At 45.1% G+C, this 20,430-nt stretch overlaps 1 protein-coding gene across 4 annotated transcripts in view; it reads right to left on the reverse strand.

The window, feature by feature from the left end:
- The window catches only part of NINL (ninein like), a 172,109-nt gene that overhangs the window by 111,619 nt on the left and 40,060 nt on the right, over positions 1-20,430 (reverse strand). For 2 of the 4 annotated variants that reach the window (XM_088477368.1, XM_088477367.1), the window contains exon 1: positions 5,194-5,369. The exons of the other annotated variants lie outside the window; for them this stretch is intronic. The gene's annotated coding sequence lies outside the window, so the exon portion shown is untranslated. Of the gene's footprint in view, positions 1-5,193; positions 5,370-20,430 lie in introns of those variants that run through there. 4 annotated transcript variants of the gene reach the window in all.

Consider the following 20,430-nt stretch of genomic DNA (forward strand, 5'->3'; position numbering starts at 1 on the left):
TGCGGTAATTGCGGTCAAACCTCCAGAAAATGCATTTTCGGAGGCTCATTTTTCAGCATAGTGCATCCCGTCCCTAAGTGACTATAATAGATTTACATTTTCAGTAGGAAATGTTTTCTTCCTATCTATAACACTGGTCAGTAAAGTAGGTAATTATTTATACAGTGCCTCTGTTTACTTACTAAACATATAATGTGACAAGTACTATTATAGGCAAGACTTGGTTGATACAACACACATCATAGGGGTATATGAAAAACAAAACATTATGCAATATTACTCTTACAGGAGGTTAAAAGGCATGACGGATGTTAGCTTTTCTCTGCAAGGCGATTAATAAATGAAACAGCTTTGAAATGCTCCACATTGTTATCCTAACCACATCACATGCAGGAATGTAACCATCTGCTAATAGGAAATAGCACAGTGTTTAAGGATTGCCATGCGCTGTACTAAAATAGAAACATAATACCGAACCAAAAAAAAAAAAAAAAGTTTTAATTGTACATTTAAAATAAGTATTAATACATACAATTAAATAGTGGAACTTTAAATAAAGAATCAATGTGGGTGTTGCCTCCTCATCGTGATAAGATTATATTTATTTCCAACATAATACAGATGGGTCCACATACATCTAGCCTCCTAGCATGTTAAACAGCCCATCTAGTTGCGCAATGCCGTGGCGTGACTCAGTAGCGCTGAGCGTCTTTTCACCTTCAAATGCGTCTTATTCGCACAATGATGTGACTGGATTGGCACAATCAGCTTCTGCTGATTAAAATGATATGCAGCACGCCTATGTTCTCTGAGCGAGTGCGGTGTATCTGCATGCTAAATGCTACATTAGTGTAAGCAGCAGTAACAGTGTTTAGCATGCAGACGCACACAGAAAATAGGCATGCTGCATATCATTTAAGATGCTTGTGCTATGCAGCAAGCCTATGTTCTGTGTGAGTCTGCATGCTAAACACTACGTTACAGTTGCTTACACTAACGTAGCATTTAGCATGCAGATACACCGCACTCGCTCATAGAACATAGACATGCTGCATATCATTTTAATCAGTAGAATCGGATTGTGCCATCCAATTTAAATAGAACATTAATTTTGCAAGAATAAAACACATACAGTGAATATACTAAAGTAGAAAAAATGTTTTAAGGGAAAATTATGCAATGTTGGAAAATGTGTAGTTAAGCAGTGGAAACACGCTGGTCAAATGGTGCAAGGACTATGCCCCACTAGTCCTTTATATAGGGGTATTCAATATGTGTGCGATAAGTCCGTTTTTGCGTTAATATCACTGGTTTTAGTTTTACACCGTATTCAATTTCAAAGACTTATCGCAGTTTTGAAAAGTCTTTGATAAAAAACGGGGATAACTTTTCACCACTGAATAGGTGGCGAAAAAAAGTGCAGAATTGGAGTTTAGTGGTGCAGAATGACCCCTTGAAACGATCTGTGTCAAAAAATAAAAAAATAAAAATAAAAAAAATCGGGACACCCCAAAAAAAGCACTTTGAATTTGGGGGACAAAAAAAAAAATGTTGGTGAACAAAGTTAAAAAATAGCGAACTTGACTCTGGGGGGGTCCCCAAGTATGCCCCAGGTGTTTTTTTCATTGCAGCTCCTTGCGCAAGTGGGTTTTTCACAATTTTTTCAAGTCTCTTTTGCAACTTTAAAATATGCTGACCCCCATTTTCAAGTACCCCAAATTTTGCTTTTTCGCAAAAAAAAATCCAAATGCTCTTCTGCACCACTTTCTTCAAAGTCGCATTTATGCACTTGCCGCGGCTATTAGAAACCCAGACTTCCTTCAGGAGTTAAAAATGGGGGTACCCATAGTGATCCCCCATGTCTAGACATCATTAGGGGGGTCCCTAGAATATTTCCCGAAAATTCACGTTTTTGTTAACATTTAAAAAAAACAATTGTAAAAATTTAGAAAAAAAATGACATAAGGTCCCCCCCCAAAAGCCAAACCAGCCCCAGGCTAGCCAGCCAGTGGTGGTTTCTAAAAATACGGGGAACAAAATGTGTAGGGTTCCACCGTATTTTAGAAACCAACACCAGGCTGCAGGGACTAGTGCTGGTTTTAAATATAGGGGGCAAAAACGACGTGGGGTACCCCCTATATTTAAGACCAGCACCAGACCCAACCGACCGGGGTGCAATGCCACAGCCCGGAGACCCAATCACCGGGGCTCCAGGTCCAAAGCATTACACCCCAAGTCGGTCAGCGCAAGCCGGTGATCTCGGGGGAGTCGGGTCCCCCCAAAAAAGGGTCCCCCCTCTCCCGAGCACCACAGGCTTATGCTGAAGCCTGGGGCTCATCACCATACCCCTGGAGCGGTGGGTATGGGGGTAATAGGGGGGACAAATAATGTAACACTATTGTACTTTACAGTGGAACTACAAGTGCCAGCATGCCTGCCATTTTGCACTTGTGGAACTACAAGTGCCAACAGACATGCGGCTCCTATAATTTCACTGTAAAATAAATAGTAAAAAAAAAACACACACACCGTGCCCAGTATAAGTTTATTACATACACCTACCCATTCACACACTTACCTATACCAGAAGTTTCTGTCCCCTTCTCCACGTAGAGATCCATGGTAGCTGTACCTGCAAGAAAGATTTCATACTCACCTACATCCAGCGCTGGTCTCCGCAGTAATCCATGGGTGTTTTAAAACAAAAAAACGTGTTACCCGATCCACGCTACTAGCTATGTGTATGTGTGTTGTCACACATACACATAGCTCCCGAATGGCCGCTACCGGCACTTCACGGGTATTGCAGTCCTGAGAGCCAATCAGCGTCCGCGCTGACTGTAGCGCGGCCACTGATTGGCTGCGGCAACTGACAGTTCCCACGTGGGCTGACTTACCTACGTGGGAACTGTCAGTTGCCGGAGCCTATCAGCGGCCGCGCTACAGTCAGCACGGCCGCTGATTGGCTCTCAGGACTGCAATGCCCCGTGAAGTGCCGGTAGCGGCCATTCGGGAGCTATGTGTATGTGTGACAACACACATACACATAGCTAGTAGCGTGGATCGGGTAACACGTTTTTTTGTTTTAAAACACCCATGGATTACTGCGGAAACCAGTGCTGGATGTAGGGGAGTATGAAATCTTTCTTGCAGGGCCAGCTACCATGGATCTCTATGTGGAGAAGGGGACAGAAACTTCTGGTATAGGTAAGTATGTGTGAATGGGTAGGTGTATGTAATAAACTTATACTGGGCACGGTGTGTGTGTGTTGTTTTTTTGTAACTATTTATTTTACAGTGAAATTACAGGTGCCGCATGTCTGCTGGCACTTGTAGTTCCACAAGTGCAAAATGGCAGGCATGCTGGCACTTGTAGTTCCACTGTAAAGTACAATAGTGTTACATTATTTGTCCCCCCTATTACCCCCATACCCACCGCTCCAGGGGTATGGTGATGAGCCCCAGGCTTCAGCATAAGCCTGTGGTGCTAGGGAGAGGGGGGACCCTTTTTTGGGGGGTCCCCGACTCCCCCGAGATCACCGGCTTGCGCTGACCGACTTGGGGTGTAATGCCTTGGACCTGGAGCCCCGATGATTGGGTCCCCGGGCTGTGGCATTGCACCCCGGTCGGTTGGGTCTGGTGCTGGTCTTAAATATAGGGGGTACCCCACGTCGTTTTTGCCCCCTATATTTAAAACCAGCACTAGTCCCTGCAGCCTGGTGTTGGTTTCTAAAATACGGTGGAACCCTACACATTTTGTTCCCCGTATTTTTAGAAACCACCACTGGCTGGCTAGCCTGGGGCTGGTTTGGCTTTTGGGGGGGGGGGACCTTATGTCATTTTTTTTCTAAATTTTTACAATTGTTTTTTTTAAATGTTAACAAAAACGTGAATTTTCGGGAAATATTCTAGGGACCCCCTAATGATGTCTAGACATGGGGGATCACTATGGGTATCCCCATTTTTAACTCCTGAAGGAAGTCTGGGTTTCTAATAGCCATGGCAAGTGCATAAATGCGACTTTGAAGAAAGTGGTGCAGAAAAGCATTTGGATTTTTTTTTTGCGAAAAATAACTATGCCCAGCAAATTTGGGGTACTTTAAAATATGCTGACCCCCATTTTCAAGTTGCAAAAGAGACTTGAAAAAATCGTGAAAAACCCACTTGCGCAAGGAGCTGCAATGAAAAAAACACCTGGGGCATACTTGGGGACCCCCCCAGAGTCAAGTTCGCTATTTTTTAACTTTGTTCACCAACATTTTTTTTTTTTGTCCCCCAAATTCAAAGTGCTTTTTTTGGGGTGTCCCGATTTTTTTATTTATTTATTTATTTTTTTGACACAGATCGTTTTAAAGGGGTCATTCTGAAGGGTGCAGGCTATTTTTTTTAAACCTGCACCACTAAACCCCAATTCTGCACTTTTTTTCGCCACCTATTCAGTGGTGAAAAGTTATCCCCGTTTTTTATCAAAGACTTTTCAAAACTGCGATAAGTCTTTGAAATTGAATACGGTGTAAAACTAAAACCAGTGATATTAACGCAAAAACGTTAAAAAGTGCGATATTAACGCAAAAACTGAATTATCGCACCCATATTGAATACCCCTAATAGTGCGGTAAGTTCCCACTCCCCAGGTGCACAATTGGTCTGTATTTGGGAGATCTTTATGGAAGCTTGCTTGCAATTGGATACCTTGAAATCTACAAAACCAAAAAGTAGCAGTTTTCTCGCTTTAGCAGCGAAAATGAAAATATTGGGAGAATAGCAGAAATATTGCATCTAACTGGATAACCCCCTTATTGGGCAACCTAACATTCCAGTCTAGTAACGGACAACAGAAACAGGTCAGCTCTCACTGCATTAACCATCGGACATATCACATATGACAACACTCTAACTTAAATCAAAAATAACCCTACACTTGCCCTGCAACAAGGAGGCTTTTGGGGTTGGAACCAAAAGTGGCACTTAAAATGCTGCAATACATATATATCATGGAAGGTAACAAAAAGTACAGACAACAACAAAACAAAGTTTAATCAAACAGGTTATTTTACCAGATTCCAGGAATAAAACTTATTGTGATCAGGAAAAATAACCTGCAAGTGGAAACACTGGTGGGGAGTCTGTTTTCTTAAAAAACACAAGTTTATTTCCTCATCATCAGTAAGCAGACACACAAACAAAGCTTACCTACAGTAGCAACAACAAATACAGCCTTCCTTCAGACTGGAGAAATGAACACAAATACAGCTTCAAGTCAGCAAAATCAACAAGGGTGATAAAAAGGCATCTAGAAATTATTATAGGACAGGTCATTTCCAGCCTCCCAGGTTAGCAGCCTGACCTCAGCTGAGAAATCACTTTCCTTTTCCTCCCCACCCCCTTGTATAGGAATACTGATTAGCAAACTAAAGCCTGGTGAAAACTCCATCCACCTCACAGAAAAGCTGCAAACCCAGGAGGGACAAAGGGGCATATGTATCATAGCTTGATGTGAGATATATATCACCAACCAATCAGCTTCTAACTTACATTTTGCAGGATGTGTTTAAGAAATGATAGTTTGGAGCCGATTGGTTGGTGATATATATTTCACAATTTTCTCACATCAAGCTTTGATACATAGGCCCCTTAAAGGCCTACAAATGTCCACATAGCTGCCATGAATAAAGTCTGGAATGGAGCAACATCCCCATTAAGCAGGAGTCCTTCTGACACATAATATGAGTATTTCCAGTAAGCAAGCCCTGGGTTTGGCATAGTTCAAGAGGAGTTCTAAAAGAACTCTAGATATATAGGGGCCTATGTATCAAAGCTTGATGTGAGATAAAATTGTGAAATATATATCACCAACTAATCAGCTCCAAACTATAATTTCTTAAACACAGCCTGCAAAATGTAAAGGCCCCCATACATCAGCAATTGATTGCAGCAATCGTTCAATTTGCAATTGATTGAAAAAGGGAAAGATTTTTATACACAATCAATTGCAAATTGCACGATTGCTGCAATCAATTGCTGATGTATGGGGGCCTTAAGTTAGAAGCTGATTGGTTGGCGATATATATATCTCACATCAAGCTTTGATACATATGCCCCATAGTTTGAGAAATAAGTATTCTCCTTTATAGTAGTTCTCCCTAAACTGGTATTATGTAGTTCATACAGACCAATGTTATTACTTAATATGGCCAATAATTCTTAAAAGTTTACTAAACTTGGTAATTGCCTCTGTACAGTGGCATCACTAGTGGGGGTGCAGACCACACAGGGTGTCACTCCAAAATGCCTGCTCCTACTCAGTAACCTGGAGCTGGGCGCTGCACTGTGATGTTAGAGCTATTTCATATATGCCGGTTTTGACCGGGCGGCAAAAAGCCACCCAGTATTTATCCGGCTGTGAAATATAGTACTGCAGGGAAAGGACAGGCTTCTTTCACACGGCACGGTCACGGCACTGTTGCCGTGATATAGCCTGAAAAAACTACTATGCAGGACGGTGCCGTGCTGTGGCCGTGCCGTCCCTGCACGCCAGTAGTGTGAAGGAAACAATGTTTCCTTTCACACACACTGGCTTCTGCCGGCCGGGCATGTGCAGCAGCAGCTGCTGCTGCGCATGCCCAATAGGGGAAAAAAAAGTCACATAAAAAGCGGCTCAAAGCCGCTGCTTATGAAAGGCACGGAGTGCCAGAAAAAGCCATCCAGCTACCGGCCGGTTCTTGCCTGCCCGGCAGAAACCGTCATGTGTGAAATAGCTCTTATTGTGCAGTTCCCGGCCCTGTCTGTGGAAGCAGATCTGCCTTAACCCTTAATACATGGACAAGTATGTCTTATGGACAGAGTGTGAGAAGCACTGGTTTTCAACTCCAGTCCTCAAGTAACACCAACAGGTCATGTTTTGTAGATTTTCTTTTAATCATGCACAGACAAGTTATTTTGCTGGGTCAGTAATTATTCCACCTGTTTCCACAGACAGAAATCCTCAAAATGACCTGTTGGGAAAACATGAGGGCTGATGCTGAGAATCACTGGTATAAGGGAAATTTTAGTTCAGAGGATAGACGTAAGGTAAGAGTGTGTGGTAGTGGTTTGGTGTTGGAGTTATTCCCATTGGGCAGGAATACCAAACTATATTAACCACTATTTGCTACAGAACAGAGCCCGTGATTTTATGTTTAGGGCTGTGGATGGCCTGAGGAAAACAAATGTTTCTGATATCTCGTTGTCTGCACTGGAACAATAATCTGGATAAAGTATGGACTGGGACAAATCAGTCATTATTTCCTCACAATAAAGGCCCATCACCTACTGTATCAGAGTGGTGTATGCTGCCATTATGAGTTGCTACATTCATGTATCAATGTGTCCAAATTATGAGCCCTGCATGTTCCTGTCTGCGCATATGCTATCAATTCATCTGAAGGAAAACCAAGTTTTGGCTCAAACTATCAGTATTATGCTGGGCATCCACTATACAATCTTCTGTCAAATATCTGTCCAATCTGGCTGGTTGGAATGAAAACCTGGTAATGTATGGGAGCAAATGACAATCATCCATTTGCTCAAAAACACTGGAAAATAGCCAAAAAAGGTTGTTCAGACAAATTGGTTAAAACACACAAATGTAACCAATTTGAACAATTGGTTTTTTTTTTTCCTTTTTTCAGTGTTTAAAACCATATGATCGACTGTCATTTGTTCCCATACATTACCAGGTTTTCATTCCAGCCAGCCAGATTGGACAGATATCTGACAGAAAATTGGATAGTGGATGCCCAGCTTTAGCATTAGTCTGCATTAATATAATTAACATTGTACTGCTGATCAAAGTCCTGTATATAATCTACCATTCACCATTCTGTCTGCCCTAAAATGTCCTTCGCAAGAGGGCTCAATAGCTTTAAATTTTATGTGGGGAATGAAAACATTAAAATTAGTCATTTTACATAATACCTTTTATATAGAGAGCCTCACAAACAAGCTATTTCTTACTGGATCCACTTTTCACACCTCCAGCAAACTTGTTTTGAGAGTTTGTCAACAACTGTAAACCGATCTAGGGATGGCCATCGATAGTCAGCAATCATCGATGGTTAGCTATCAATGATTAATGGTTTTGCCATCGATGGCAGAGAGCCAATGGTTCTCCACCATCGATGGACGAGTGGGAGTGATTTTTTTTTCTTGACGAGAAAGCGCATAGCCCGGTGTCCGCTAAGCCTCACCCCCGTTTTTGATTGGTCCGCGGCCCGCCATGCCTCCAGTAGCGGTGGCCATAAAGGGGTGCACAGTCGATGGTTCACCATAGATGGTTATGGTGCCATCGATGGACACCCCACCGATGACCATCCCTAATCTTCCTGCAACACCCGTCTGTTATTTAGCTTGCTGAAGAAACTGGTCAAACACTCTCTCTCCCTTGTACCAGCTGACTGTGTCTAATACTTGAAAGGCCTGGATACAGGGTCGCCTATATCTAAACCAGGGGTTCTCAACTCAAGTCTTTAAGTTCCCCCAACAGGTCATGTTTTCTGGATTTCTTTAATCATGCACAGGTGAGAACATCTACTTTGCTGGGTTAAGCTAGCCATACACAGCCAGATAAAATGCCTGACAGACATTTTATCTGGCCAGCTGCAGCTGTCCCCGGCATACGCTGTGAGATTCTCAGTGTATTCAGCCAACATCTGCGCTCCGCCCCAGGGGGAGGAGACATTTCCATGTTCCATGAGAAGGAACACAGGAAATGTCTGTCGGCTGGGCATACACTGCCCGATGCGGCCGACAGTTTACCGGTAAATATCGCATCGGGCGGGCATGCTGGACAATCCGGCATGCCCGACCAAGCAATATTTAACCCTCGGTTGCCCCCCCCACATGCTACAATTATCGGGGCGATCCACGTATATTGGGCGGATCGGCCCGATAATTTTAGTGTGTATGGCCAGCTTTAGTAATAATCCCATATCTGCTTCCACAGACTCAAATCCTCAAACATGAGGAGTTGCAACTGGAGTTTGGACTTGACTTTGGTCTAATCTCAAATTAAACTAGATCTCAAGCACTATACCTCATGCATACTACTACTCCACCTTCACCTGGTATTTCTAACCATTATTGTAGAACATTTTGTATTATTACTGCAATCTGTCCTGGCTCAGTTTGCTGTATATCAACTCTGTTATAAGTCTGTTGTAACCATATACTTCTATATTCAATACTGCCTCCATTCTAGATCTCTCCATACTACTCCATCATGCTTCGCTCCTCCATTTCTACCATCCCTTCTTCTCAATATCATCTCCCACTTCAACCTACAATTTCTATTTCATCTTGGCATCCAACATGTATAATATCCAGGCTCCCAGCCCAACCTCTGTAACCACTGATACACCCTAGATAGGTGCTTCACTATATTCAGATAATTTTATTGTTTTATTCAATATCTGTTCTGTGATTCCCCACTGTATATTACAATATATTATATATATATATTACACTTCTACAAATTGCTTATTCTTTCCACTGTAACCTCTGTAGTGTGCCCAAGATGGCTGCCTCACCTTGTCCTTTGGCGGTAGGAAGAGTAATCCTTGGAACTGATGACCCGAAATGTCTACCTCACCTCTGTATTGTGTTCAAAGTTTCTGTATTTTCTGCAAATCTGAACCTAGGCATTATGTTCATGAGTACATGACGTGATAAAGAGTCTTCAGTCCTATTGGATAAAATACTACACAAATAAACAGTGTCTGACTGGGGCATGAAGGGCCCATGGGGGGAATGTAAGAAAAGAATTATGTGATCTGCATTCATTTCAAGGTTGTCCAGCCATGCTTTTCTTTATTGGCTATTTGCACAATGGTCAGTGCACCTGCTTTGTACTCATTCATCTAAAAATCTCCAACGTCGGCACTCATGGGATCTATTTTATCCCTGCCTCATGGCGCACTGCTTTCTCCGAGCCTGGCCGCGGTGTCCAATGCTATATTAGGTACGCCAAATTCTGATACCACTTTCCTATACCTTTTTAAAAATTATTATTTTTTTAAATCACCTTTGGCCTGTGATGAACTAATAGGAGACAGCTTGATAATTAATAATTATCCATTTTGGTTTTAAAAAAATATATATACACATTTTAGCCCCTTTTAGGTTTTAATTAGGGGTGTGCACCGGCCACTTTTCGTGTTTTGGTTTTGGATCTGGATCTTTCTTCGTATTTTGGATCTGGATTGGTTTTGCCAAAACCACCCTTCCGTGTTTTGGGTTCTGGGTTTTGTGTTTGGATCTGTACTTTTTTTTTAAAAAAAAGCATAAAAACAGCTAAAATCACAGAATTTGTGTGTTTTTCTGCTCCTATGCTCTTATTAACCTCAATAACCTTAATTTCCACTCATTTCCAGTCTATTCTGAACACCTCACAATAGTGTTTTTATGTCCAAAAGGTTGCACCGAGGTAGCTGGATGACTATGCTAAGAGATACGAGTGGGCGGCACAAACACGTGGCCCATCTAGGAGGTGACACTGCAGTGGCAGACAGGATGGCAGTTTGAAAAACTAGGCCCCACACAGTACATAATGCAAAGAAAAAAAAAGAGGTGCAAGATGGAATTGTCCTTGGGCCCTCCCACCCACCCTTATGTTGTATAAACTAGGGGTGAGCGGGTTCGGATTTCTTAAATCCGAGCCCCCCCCGATCCGAGGCTGATCCGAGTCAGGCTCGACTTTTCCCGCCTGACTCGGATCTGAAATCGAGGCAAAACGTCATCATCCCGCCTTCCGGGTCTCGCGGGCTTTGGATCCTATATAAGGTACCCGCGTCGGCGCCATTTTCTCACTCGGCTCTGGACAGTGAAGAGGGAGGGTGGGAGTTAGGGCTGGCTGGGCTGTGTAGTGTAGTGTTGTGCTGTGCTGCTGTTGTCCATAGGGGCTGTGTCCACTACTTCAAAGTCCATAGGGGCTGGCTGGACTGTGTTGTGCAGTCAGTTGTCCATAGGGGCTTTGTCCACTCCAAAGTCCTGTGCAGTGTCCCAGTCCTAAAGGGGTGCTGTAGTGTTGTCCAGGGGGAGCTCTGTCCGTCAGGGGTGCTCCCCCCAAGTGCTAAAAAAAATTAATATTTTTTCTGTGTTTGTGAATTGTGTGCACTGTGGCTGCACGTGAATCAACAAAGGAGCAGTGCCAAGCGTGCGCCTGTTTCCCATAAATAAAGGGCCGGCTGGATTGACCGCTAAAGGGTGCTGTAACCCCCAAAGGGCACTTCAAACAAAATAAAAAAAATATTTTCTGTGTTTGTGAATTGTGTGCACTGTAGCCGCACGTGCATCAACAAAGGAGCAGCGCCAAGCGTGCGCCTGTGTCCCATAAGTAAAGAGCCGGCTGGCTAATTTCTTAAAGGGTGGTGTAACCCACAAAGTGCACTACTCTCCAGCAAAAATAAAAAAAATATTTTCTGTGTTTGTGTGCGCCTTAGCCGCACGTATATATCAATATAACATAAATGGAGGACCAAACTTCCTCCGATAAAAATAAAATAGGGAAAGATCAAGAACCACTTCCTCCTGCTGTTGCTGCTGCTGGGAGTTGTTAATCATCCCAGAGAGGAAGTAGGAACACCACTACTTTTACTAAACAATTGACCCTCCAACAGTCCTTAGCGAGGAGGATGAAGTACGACAGCAGTCATCCTGAAGCAAAACGTATAACTGAGGCCTTGACTGCTATGTTGGTGTTAGACGTGCGTCCGGTATCCGCCATTGGTGCAGTGGGATTTAGACAATTGATGGAGGTAGTGTGTCCCCGGTTCCAAATCCCGTCTAGATTCCACCTGCATCCTCAAAGCAGCAGCGACAAGCGTAAGTCTGTCTGTTAAAGGGTGGTGTAACCCTCAAAGTGCGCTCCACAAACAACAAAAAAATTCTTTTTTTTTCTGTCTTTATGAAATGTGTGGGCTGTAGCCGCACCTGCATCCTTAAAGCAGCAGCGACAAGCGTGCGTCTGTCTGTTAAAGGATTACATCGGTGACAGCATCCAAGTAGGCATGTCAGGCAGTCCGTACATGTACTGGCAGGAAAAAGAGGCAATTTGGAGGCCCCTGTACAAACTGGCTCTATTTTACCTGAGTTGCCCCCCCTCCAGTGTGCACTCCGAAAGAGTGTTTAGTGCAGCCGGGAACCTTGTCAGCAAAAGGCGTAGGAGGTTGCTTCCACAAAATGTGGAGAAGATGATGTTCATAAAAATGAATTATCAACTTTTCCAGGGAGACCAGCCTCCAGAACGTACAGAGGGACCTGTGGTGGTGGATTCCAGCGGGGACGAATTAATACTCTGTAAGGATGAGGATGTACACAACACTGAAGAGGGTGAGGAATCGGTGGATGAGGAGGATGAGGACAACATCTTGCCTCCGTAGAGCCAGTTTGTGCAGGGCCAGATTAATTGCCAGCTTGTTTTGTGGGGGCTCAAACGAACCAATCATTTCAGCCACAGTCATGTGGCAGACCCTGGCGCTGAACTGGAGGGGGGGCAACTCAGGTAAAATAGAGCCAGTTTGTACAGGGACCTCCAAATTGCCTCTTTTTCCTGCCAGTACAGGTACGGACTGTTTGACATGCCTACTTGGATGCTGTCACCGATGTAATCCTTTAACAGACAGACGCACGCTTGCTTTGAGGATGCAGGTGAGGCTCCTGCGCATACATTTCACACACAAACACAGAAAAAAAGAAGATTTTATTTTGTTGGAGCGCACTTTGGGGGTAGCACCACCCTTTAACAGACAGACGCACACTTGTCGCTGCTGCTTTGAGGACAGTATCATATGCAATGACAGTAGACTTGTCAGAAATTGTTGGCACGTCCTTCAGTCCGGACCAGACGTCCAAACCGGCCCTTGACTTATGACACAGGCGCACGCTTGGCGCTGCTACTGTGTTGATGCACGTGCGGCTACATCGCACACAAGTCACAAACACAGAAAAAAAAATGTTTTTTATTTTTTGGAGCACTTTGGGGGTTACACCACCCTTTAACAGACTTATGGGACACAGGCGCATGCTTGGCGCTGCTTCTTTGTTGATGCACGTGCAGCTACAGTGCACACAATTCACAAAGACAGAAAATTTTTTTTTTTTTATTGTTTGTGGAGCGCACTTTAACGGTTACACCACCCTTAGACAGACGCACGCTTGTCGCTGCTGCTTTGAGGATGCAGGTGGAATCTAGACGGGATTTGGAACCGGGGACACACTACCTCCATCAATTGTCTAAATCCCACTGCACTAATGGCGGATACCGGACGCACATCTAAAACCAACATAGCAGTCAAGGCCTCAGTTATACGTTTTGCTTCAGGATGACTGCTGTCGTACTTCATCCTCCTCGCTAAGGACTGTTGGAGGGTCAATTGTTTAGTAAAAGTAGTGATGTTCCTACTTCCTCTCTAGGATGATGAACAACTCCCAGCAGCAGCAACAGCACTAGGAGGAATTGGTTCTTGATCTTTCCCTATTTTATTTTTATCAGAGCAAGTTTGGTCCTCCATTTATGTTATATTGATATATACGTGCGGCTAAGGCGCACACAAACACAGAAAATATTTTTTTCTTTTTGCTGGAGAGTAGTGCACTTTGTGGGTTACACCACCCTTTAAGAAATGAGCCAGCCGGCCTTTTACTTATGGGACACAGGCGCACGCTTGGCGCTGCTCCTTCGTTGATGCACGTGCAGCCACAGTGCACACAATTCACAAACACAGAAAAAAAAATAAAGTATTTTGTTTGGAGTGCCCTTTGGGGGTTATAGCACCCTTTAGCGGTCAATCCAGCCGGCCCTTTATTTATGGGACACAGGCGCACGCTTGGCACTACTTTGTTGATTCACGTGCGACTACTGCGCACACAATTCACAAACACAGAAAATATTTCTTTATTTTGTTTGGAGTGTACTTTGGGGGTTACAGCACCCTTTAACGGGCAAGCCAGCCGGCCCTTTACTTATGACACAGGCGCACGCTTGGCACTACTTTGTTGATGCACGTGCGGCTACTGCGCACACAATTCACAAACACAGAAAATATTTTTTTATTTTTGCACTTGGGGGGAGCACCCCTGATGGACAGAGCCGCCCCTGGACAACACTACAGCACCCCTTTAGGACTGGGACTCTGCACAGGACTTTGGAGTGGACACAGACCCTATGGACAACTGACTGCACAACACAGTCCAGCCAGCCCCTATGGACTTTGGAGGAGTGGACACAGCCCCTATGGACAACAGCAGCACAGCACAACACAGCCAGCCCCTATGGACTTTGGAGGAGTGGACACAGCCCTTATGGACAACAGCAGCACAGCACAGCACAACACTACACTACACTACACTACACTACACAGCCCAGCCAGCCCTAACTCCGACCCTCCCTCTTCACTGTCCACAGCCGAGTGAGAAAATGGCGCCGACGTGGGTACCTTATATAGGATCCAAAACCCGCGAGACCCGGAAGGCGGGATGATGACGTTTTGCCTCGATTTCAGATCCGAGTCAGGCGGGAAAAGTCGAGCCTGACTCGGATCTGCCTCGGATCGGGGGGGCTCAGGGGGGGTTCGGATTTCAGAAATCCGAACCCGCTCACCCCTAGTTTTAATGGATTAACACCCCTTATGCCAGACTGATGTTCTGCACATATACTATACAGGGACAGAACCTAATACTCAAAACAAATGTGACATGTTTACAAGATGCAATGGGTGAAAAACATCCAACATATAGGAGCTTATGTAAGAGGTTGCAAGCTGCAGCGATTCTTACGTGTCTCCCTGTATTTTTAAAGTGGCAATCATTTTAAAGGCAAAACCAGCTTGGTTTTGCCTTTAAAATGATTGCCACTTTAAAAATACAGGAAGACTCGCATGAATCCCTGCAGCAGCTGCAGCTTGCAACCTATTACATAAGTCTCATGGCATTAGGTAGCACATGTCACATGATTACCCATGCACGGTACGGCAACACTGACAGGTTGGTTTGTCACGTTATAACAATCTTTTATATGTACACAAAAAGCATAATGAGTTATTATGAATCATGTTATTTTCTGGATCAAAACTAAATTGTATCAAGTTTTTGATGTAGTTCATGTACATCACAACAGTTACAGTCTGGGGGGAAAACGAAATAATTAAATTTCTGTGTTGATCGTGTGTTCTTATATGTGTTAGCACTCAAAGGCAGATACCAATATCACATTTTAATTTCAATCGGCATTGCCTGTGAACAGATCAGGATAACACTTTCAAGCGGGATGTAGTTGGCATCCCTACTGTCAGAATCCCAACATATTGTGGAGGTAAGTATTGGGGTCAAGGGGAGACTTAAGGTTAGGCAATTGGCGAAGGGTTAGGGTAAGTCTGCATGAAGTGAGGGTTAGGCTTCAGGGAGGGGAGGGTTAGGCTGTGGGAGGGTTAGGGAGAGGGTTAGGATTAGTCTGCAGGGAGTGGAGGGTTAGGCTGTGGGAGGGTTAGGGAGAGGGTTAGGGTTAGGCTGCAGGAGGGTTAGGATTAGTCTGCAGGGAGAGGAGGGTTAGGGTGCTGGAGAGTTAGGATTAGTCTGCAGTGAGGGGAGGGTTAGGATTAGTCTGCAGGGAGGGAAGGCTTAGGCTGCAAGAGAGTTAGGATTAGTCTGCAGGAGGGAAAGGGAGAAGGTTAGGATTAGTCTGCAAGGCGAGGAGAGTTAGGATTAGTCTGCAGGGAGGGGAGGGTTAGGCTGCAGGAGGGTTAGGATTAGTCTGAGGGGAGGGTTATGGTGCTGGAAGGTTAGGATTAGTCTGCAGGGAGGGGAGGGTTAGGATTAGTCTGCAGGGAGGGAAGGCTTAGGCTGCAAGAGTGTTAGGATTATTCTGCAGGGAGGGGAGGGTTAGGATTAGTCTGCAGGGAGGGGAGGGTTAGGCTGCGAGAGGGTTAGGATTAGGCTGCAAGAGGGTTAGGATTAGTCTGCAGGGAGCGGAGGCTTAGGCTGCGAGAGGGTTAGGATTAGTCTGCAGGAGGGAAAGTGAGAAGGTTAGGATTAGTCTGCAAGGAAAGGAGAGGGTTAGGATTAGTCTGCAGGGAGGGGAGGGTTAGGCTGCAGGAGGGTTAGGATTAGTCTGCAGGGAGGGGAGGGTTAGGATTAGTCTGCAGGAGGGAAAGGGAGGTTAGGATTAGTCTGCAGGGAGGGGAGGGTTAGGGAGAGGGTTAGGATTAGTCTGCAGGGAGGGGAGGGTTAAACTGTGGGATTAGAATTAGTCTGCGGGAGGGGAGGGTTAGGCTGCAGGAGGTGTGGTTTAGGTTTAAAATACTTACTGAAATCTGTGATTCTCTTGGGATGCTGCTGTCGGCATTCTTACCATTGGCATACTGACCAACGGGATCCCATACCCAACTCTCATAGGCTATGTGTGCACCAAAATATTGAATTACTTTCAATGTAGAACCGAAAGCGCACACACACACAAAGACGCATGCATACAAAAAACACACATACATATATACTAACACAGCAAAATATTGTATTCCTTTCATTGTGGAACCAATAGCACACACACGCATGCATGCATGCATGCATGCATGCATACATAGTCTATATGTATTGTGTGTTGTTGTAGTCTAACACAGCAAAATACTGTATTACATTAAGTGACCGGGAAACATACAAACACATGCACTGGTTTTTAATTATATTTTCAATACTTGGCAGCTGCAGGATACAGTCCTGGTATAATGCCCATAAACAGCCACTGATCCTGATGTGCCATGTATGCTGCAGACAGGGATAGGGTCTGCATTATGTGTGTTGGGGACAGACATGGTATATAAAATGCAGAGATTAGATAGAAATATTATCTTCTGTAGCTGCTGTATGTGCTTTTTAACAGCAGTACAACCCTTTTGGTCTTAGGGCAAAACACCCATCAGGGGGAATAGGCTCTGCTAGTGCTGCTGCCCTGTATGTGACATGACCCGCAGCCTGAGAGAGTGGAGATGCATACCTCTCCATGGTCACTAAATCAGGGATACTAGAACACCTGCACAAAATATGTAAATTGCACCATGCACCCTACCATAAAATCAACAATGTCTAACCCACGATTGTATGCTGGTGTGGTTGGGAGTAAGCTTATACACAAAGGTCTGGCACTCTGATGGGGGAAGGGAAGCAGTAGAGAAAGTTTAATGTAGAAAGCAGAGCCAAATAAAATGAGTAATTGCTGACCTGGAAGGGCACATGTGCTGAGTCCATCGTCCTCCTGTTTGGTGCTGCTGCTGGCAGACTCTCTCTAGAAGAGCATGCACTGTATGGCTCCGCCCACCTCACTGACGTGATCTATACATCATCTGCCAGATTACAGATAGCTGCCTGCTGCCAGTATATTAAATGAGGCAGGCCACAGGTAGCCGCAGGCGGCACAGAAGAGCATAGCCGGCACACAAGGCTCCGCCCTCCACCCTGTATTAGTGGGCGTAGCTTCAAGTCAGTAATCCCTCACCAAGAGACTGCTCTCCCGAAGAGCAGGCAAGAATGTTTCCGGCCCCTGCCAGTGGAGCTATAATCCCACCTGGTAATTAGATGGGCCACTCCAACACTGGCTAGGCCATGCCCTCCCATGATTGAGGGCGTAATTATGATACAGTAGGGCCCACTGGGGATTTCCCCGAATCCCGACGCCCCAGTCCGAGTCTGCAAATAAAACTAAAACAGCCTTCAGAATATGGGAGATCTACACCTATGGATGTTTTCACTCACAATTTAAATGTATAAATGTGTGCTTTGGTACACACACTGGCTTCAATAAGATCATTTGAATTTGTAATATGGCATGGTGTGTCATGATAGTGAGGTCTTTAATTAGCTGAAAGCATTGGATGGACACAATTACACTGCACCAGCTCTGTGCTCCCACACACCCCTGTTCTGGAACCAGATCCGGTAACCACATAACCATTGAAAGAAGCAACACCCTCTGCAGGAACTTATGGGCTCGTGGGTGATCCCATTAGCACACACAGCTACAGAGTCATCAGTAAGGACAAACCTGGAGGAGAGGAACAGACTGAGAACCTGCACACTAAGTTTGGCGATTCATGTTCTTTTATTTTTACACAACAATCATCACATGCCTACACCTACCCAGGGTGCAGCGCTGGCTACCACCTTTTAAATTATTGACACGATATAATACTGCACATCTCGAGTACCAGCCAATAACCCAGTGCACTATATCAGAGCGCTGATCGCGAACCCCTCTTTATCATAACTTACTGATCGTTTGTTACTTTAAATTATGACAATTCTTGATCACTATGAGAACCCATCTGCCCTTTCTTCCTGTGCACTCTATCCCTCCCCTTTTACAGATGTTTGATATTTAAACATGAAGATCGAAAACCCAATAAAATGTGTATATAATGATCCATTACTGGGCATTATTATGGATGCCAAGCAGGGGCAGAACTAGCGGCGATGCATTGCACCGGGGCCCGCTCTGGTGCAGGGGCCCATACCCGCCGCTGCATCCCCAAGTGTAGGGCAGACTGCTGTGAGTAGCGTCTGCACTACAGTTTACAAACACACAGCCGCCAGCTGTGTGGTTGTTATAGCAGCCAATGATAGTCAGACAGACTCTCATTGGCGGCTGCGTCGTCCACTGAGGGAGCCGGCAGGAGCTCACTCATGAACTCCGCCTTCTGGCTCACCCCGCAGCGGGTGATGGGAGACACGTCATGACTTCTCTCCCATCCCATAGTGCAGAGCGAGAGCTGGCCCAGAGGAGCAGACAGCAGTAGCCGTCGGCAGGAGGGGGGGGGGGATCAGGTAAGGGGGGGGGGGTGTAAGGGGGCACGGAGACTGGAACAGCATGGGGAGCCACTACTGGGGGCACTGTATGGGGATGGTGGCCACTACTGGGGGCACTGTATAGGGGGGCCGCTACTGGGGGCACTGTAAGGGGAGCGTGGCCGCTACTGGGGGCACTGTACATATTGGGGGCACTGTATGGGGAGGGTGGCTGCTACAGTGGGCACTGTATGGGGAGCAGTTATTGGGGGCACTGTATGGGGAGGGTGGCTGCTACAGTGGGCACTGTATGGGGAGCGTGGCTGCTACAGCGGTCACTGTATGGCAATGCTTAAGGGTGGGGACTACTACTGGGGGCACTGCACGGAATTGGGACTACTACTGGGGGAAATGCAACTGGGGGCACTTGCATAGGGGGACTACTACTGGGGCACTGCCCAGGGGGGAATCTACTACTGGGGGAACTGCATGGGGGGGTACTACTACTGGGGGCACTGCATAGGGGGGACCACTTCTGGGGGCACTGTATAAGGGACACTGCATAGGGGGGACCACTTCTGGGGGCACTGCATAGGGGGGACCACTTCTGGGGGCACTGCATAGGGGGGGGAGGGGAGAGACTACTACTGGGGGCACTGCATTGGGAGGACCACTACTGGGGCACTGCATAGGGGGGCCCAGAGCATATTCTTGCACCTGGGCCTAACACTCTCTAGTTCCGCCATTGATGCCAAGTATCACCTACAGCCTTGTTTTTTTAAAGCAGTCATGGCACTGATTGGTTACTTGTAAGGATGGAAAATAGCGGCATTGCCAGACAGGGCTTCAGTGAACATGCTACTCCTGTACATGCTGAGAATAGCAGGGGGCATCAGAAGAGAGAGAACCAGAATTGACCGGCCCCCTCACACATATATTTCAGTGATGTGTGGTCAGGTGAGGCAGAGCTTTTCCGGTCATACAGTTTTGACTATAAAAATAAGAAAAATTTAAAGAAAATATTACAACTATTTTTTGTATTATTCTAATCTTTTTAAATTCAAAACTCTGGAGTAAAAAGTTTATGACAGGGGAGGCACTGCCTCCCCTGTCTACCTGTTCTGCACATCCCTGATGAAAACACACCAAAATTTCCAGCACTATATACTGCTGCACCTTTGTATAATGCCTACATGAACCCTATATGATAGGGTAAATCTAGCTCTGATACTAGCCAGTACCTCCCTAGCCATTTACCTCACTGCATATATACAGTGCCTTGCAAAAATATTCACCCCCCCCCCCCCCTTGGCTTTTTACCTTTTTTGTTACATTACAACCTATAATTTATTTTTTTATCTGAATTTTATGTGATGGATCTGCACAAAATAGTCTAATTTGGTGAAGTGAAATGAGAAAAATATATATATATATATAAAAAATATTTTTAAATAAAGTTCTGAAAATTGGCATGTGCATATGTAATCACTCCCTTTGCTATGAAGCACCCCAAAAGTTCTGGTGCAACCAATTACCTTCAGAAGTCACAATAAGTGAAATGAAGTTCACCTGTATGAAATCTAAGTGTCACATAATCTGTCAGTCTAAATACACCTTTTCTGA

The sequence above is a fragment of the Taudactylus pleione genome, unplaced genomic scaffold (genome assembly GCF_031769625.1).
Source record: "Taudactylus pleione unplaced genomic scaffold, aTauple2 ptg000201l, whole genome shotgun sequence".
Classification (NCBI taxonomy): domain Eukaryota; kingdom Metazoa; phylum Chordata; class Amphibia; order Anura; family Myobatrachidae; genus Taudactylus; species Taudactylus pleione.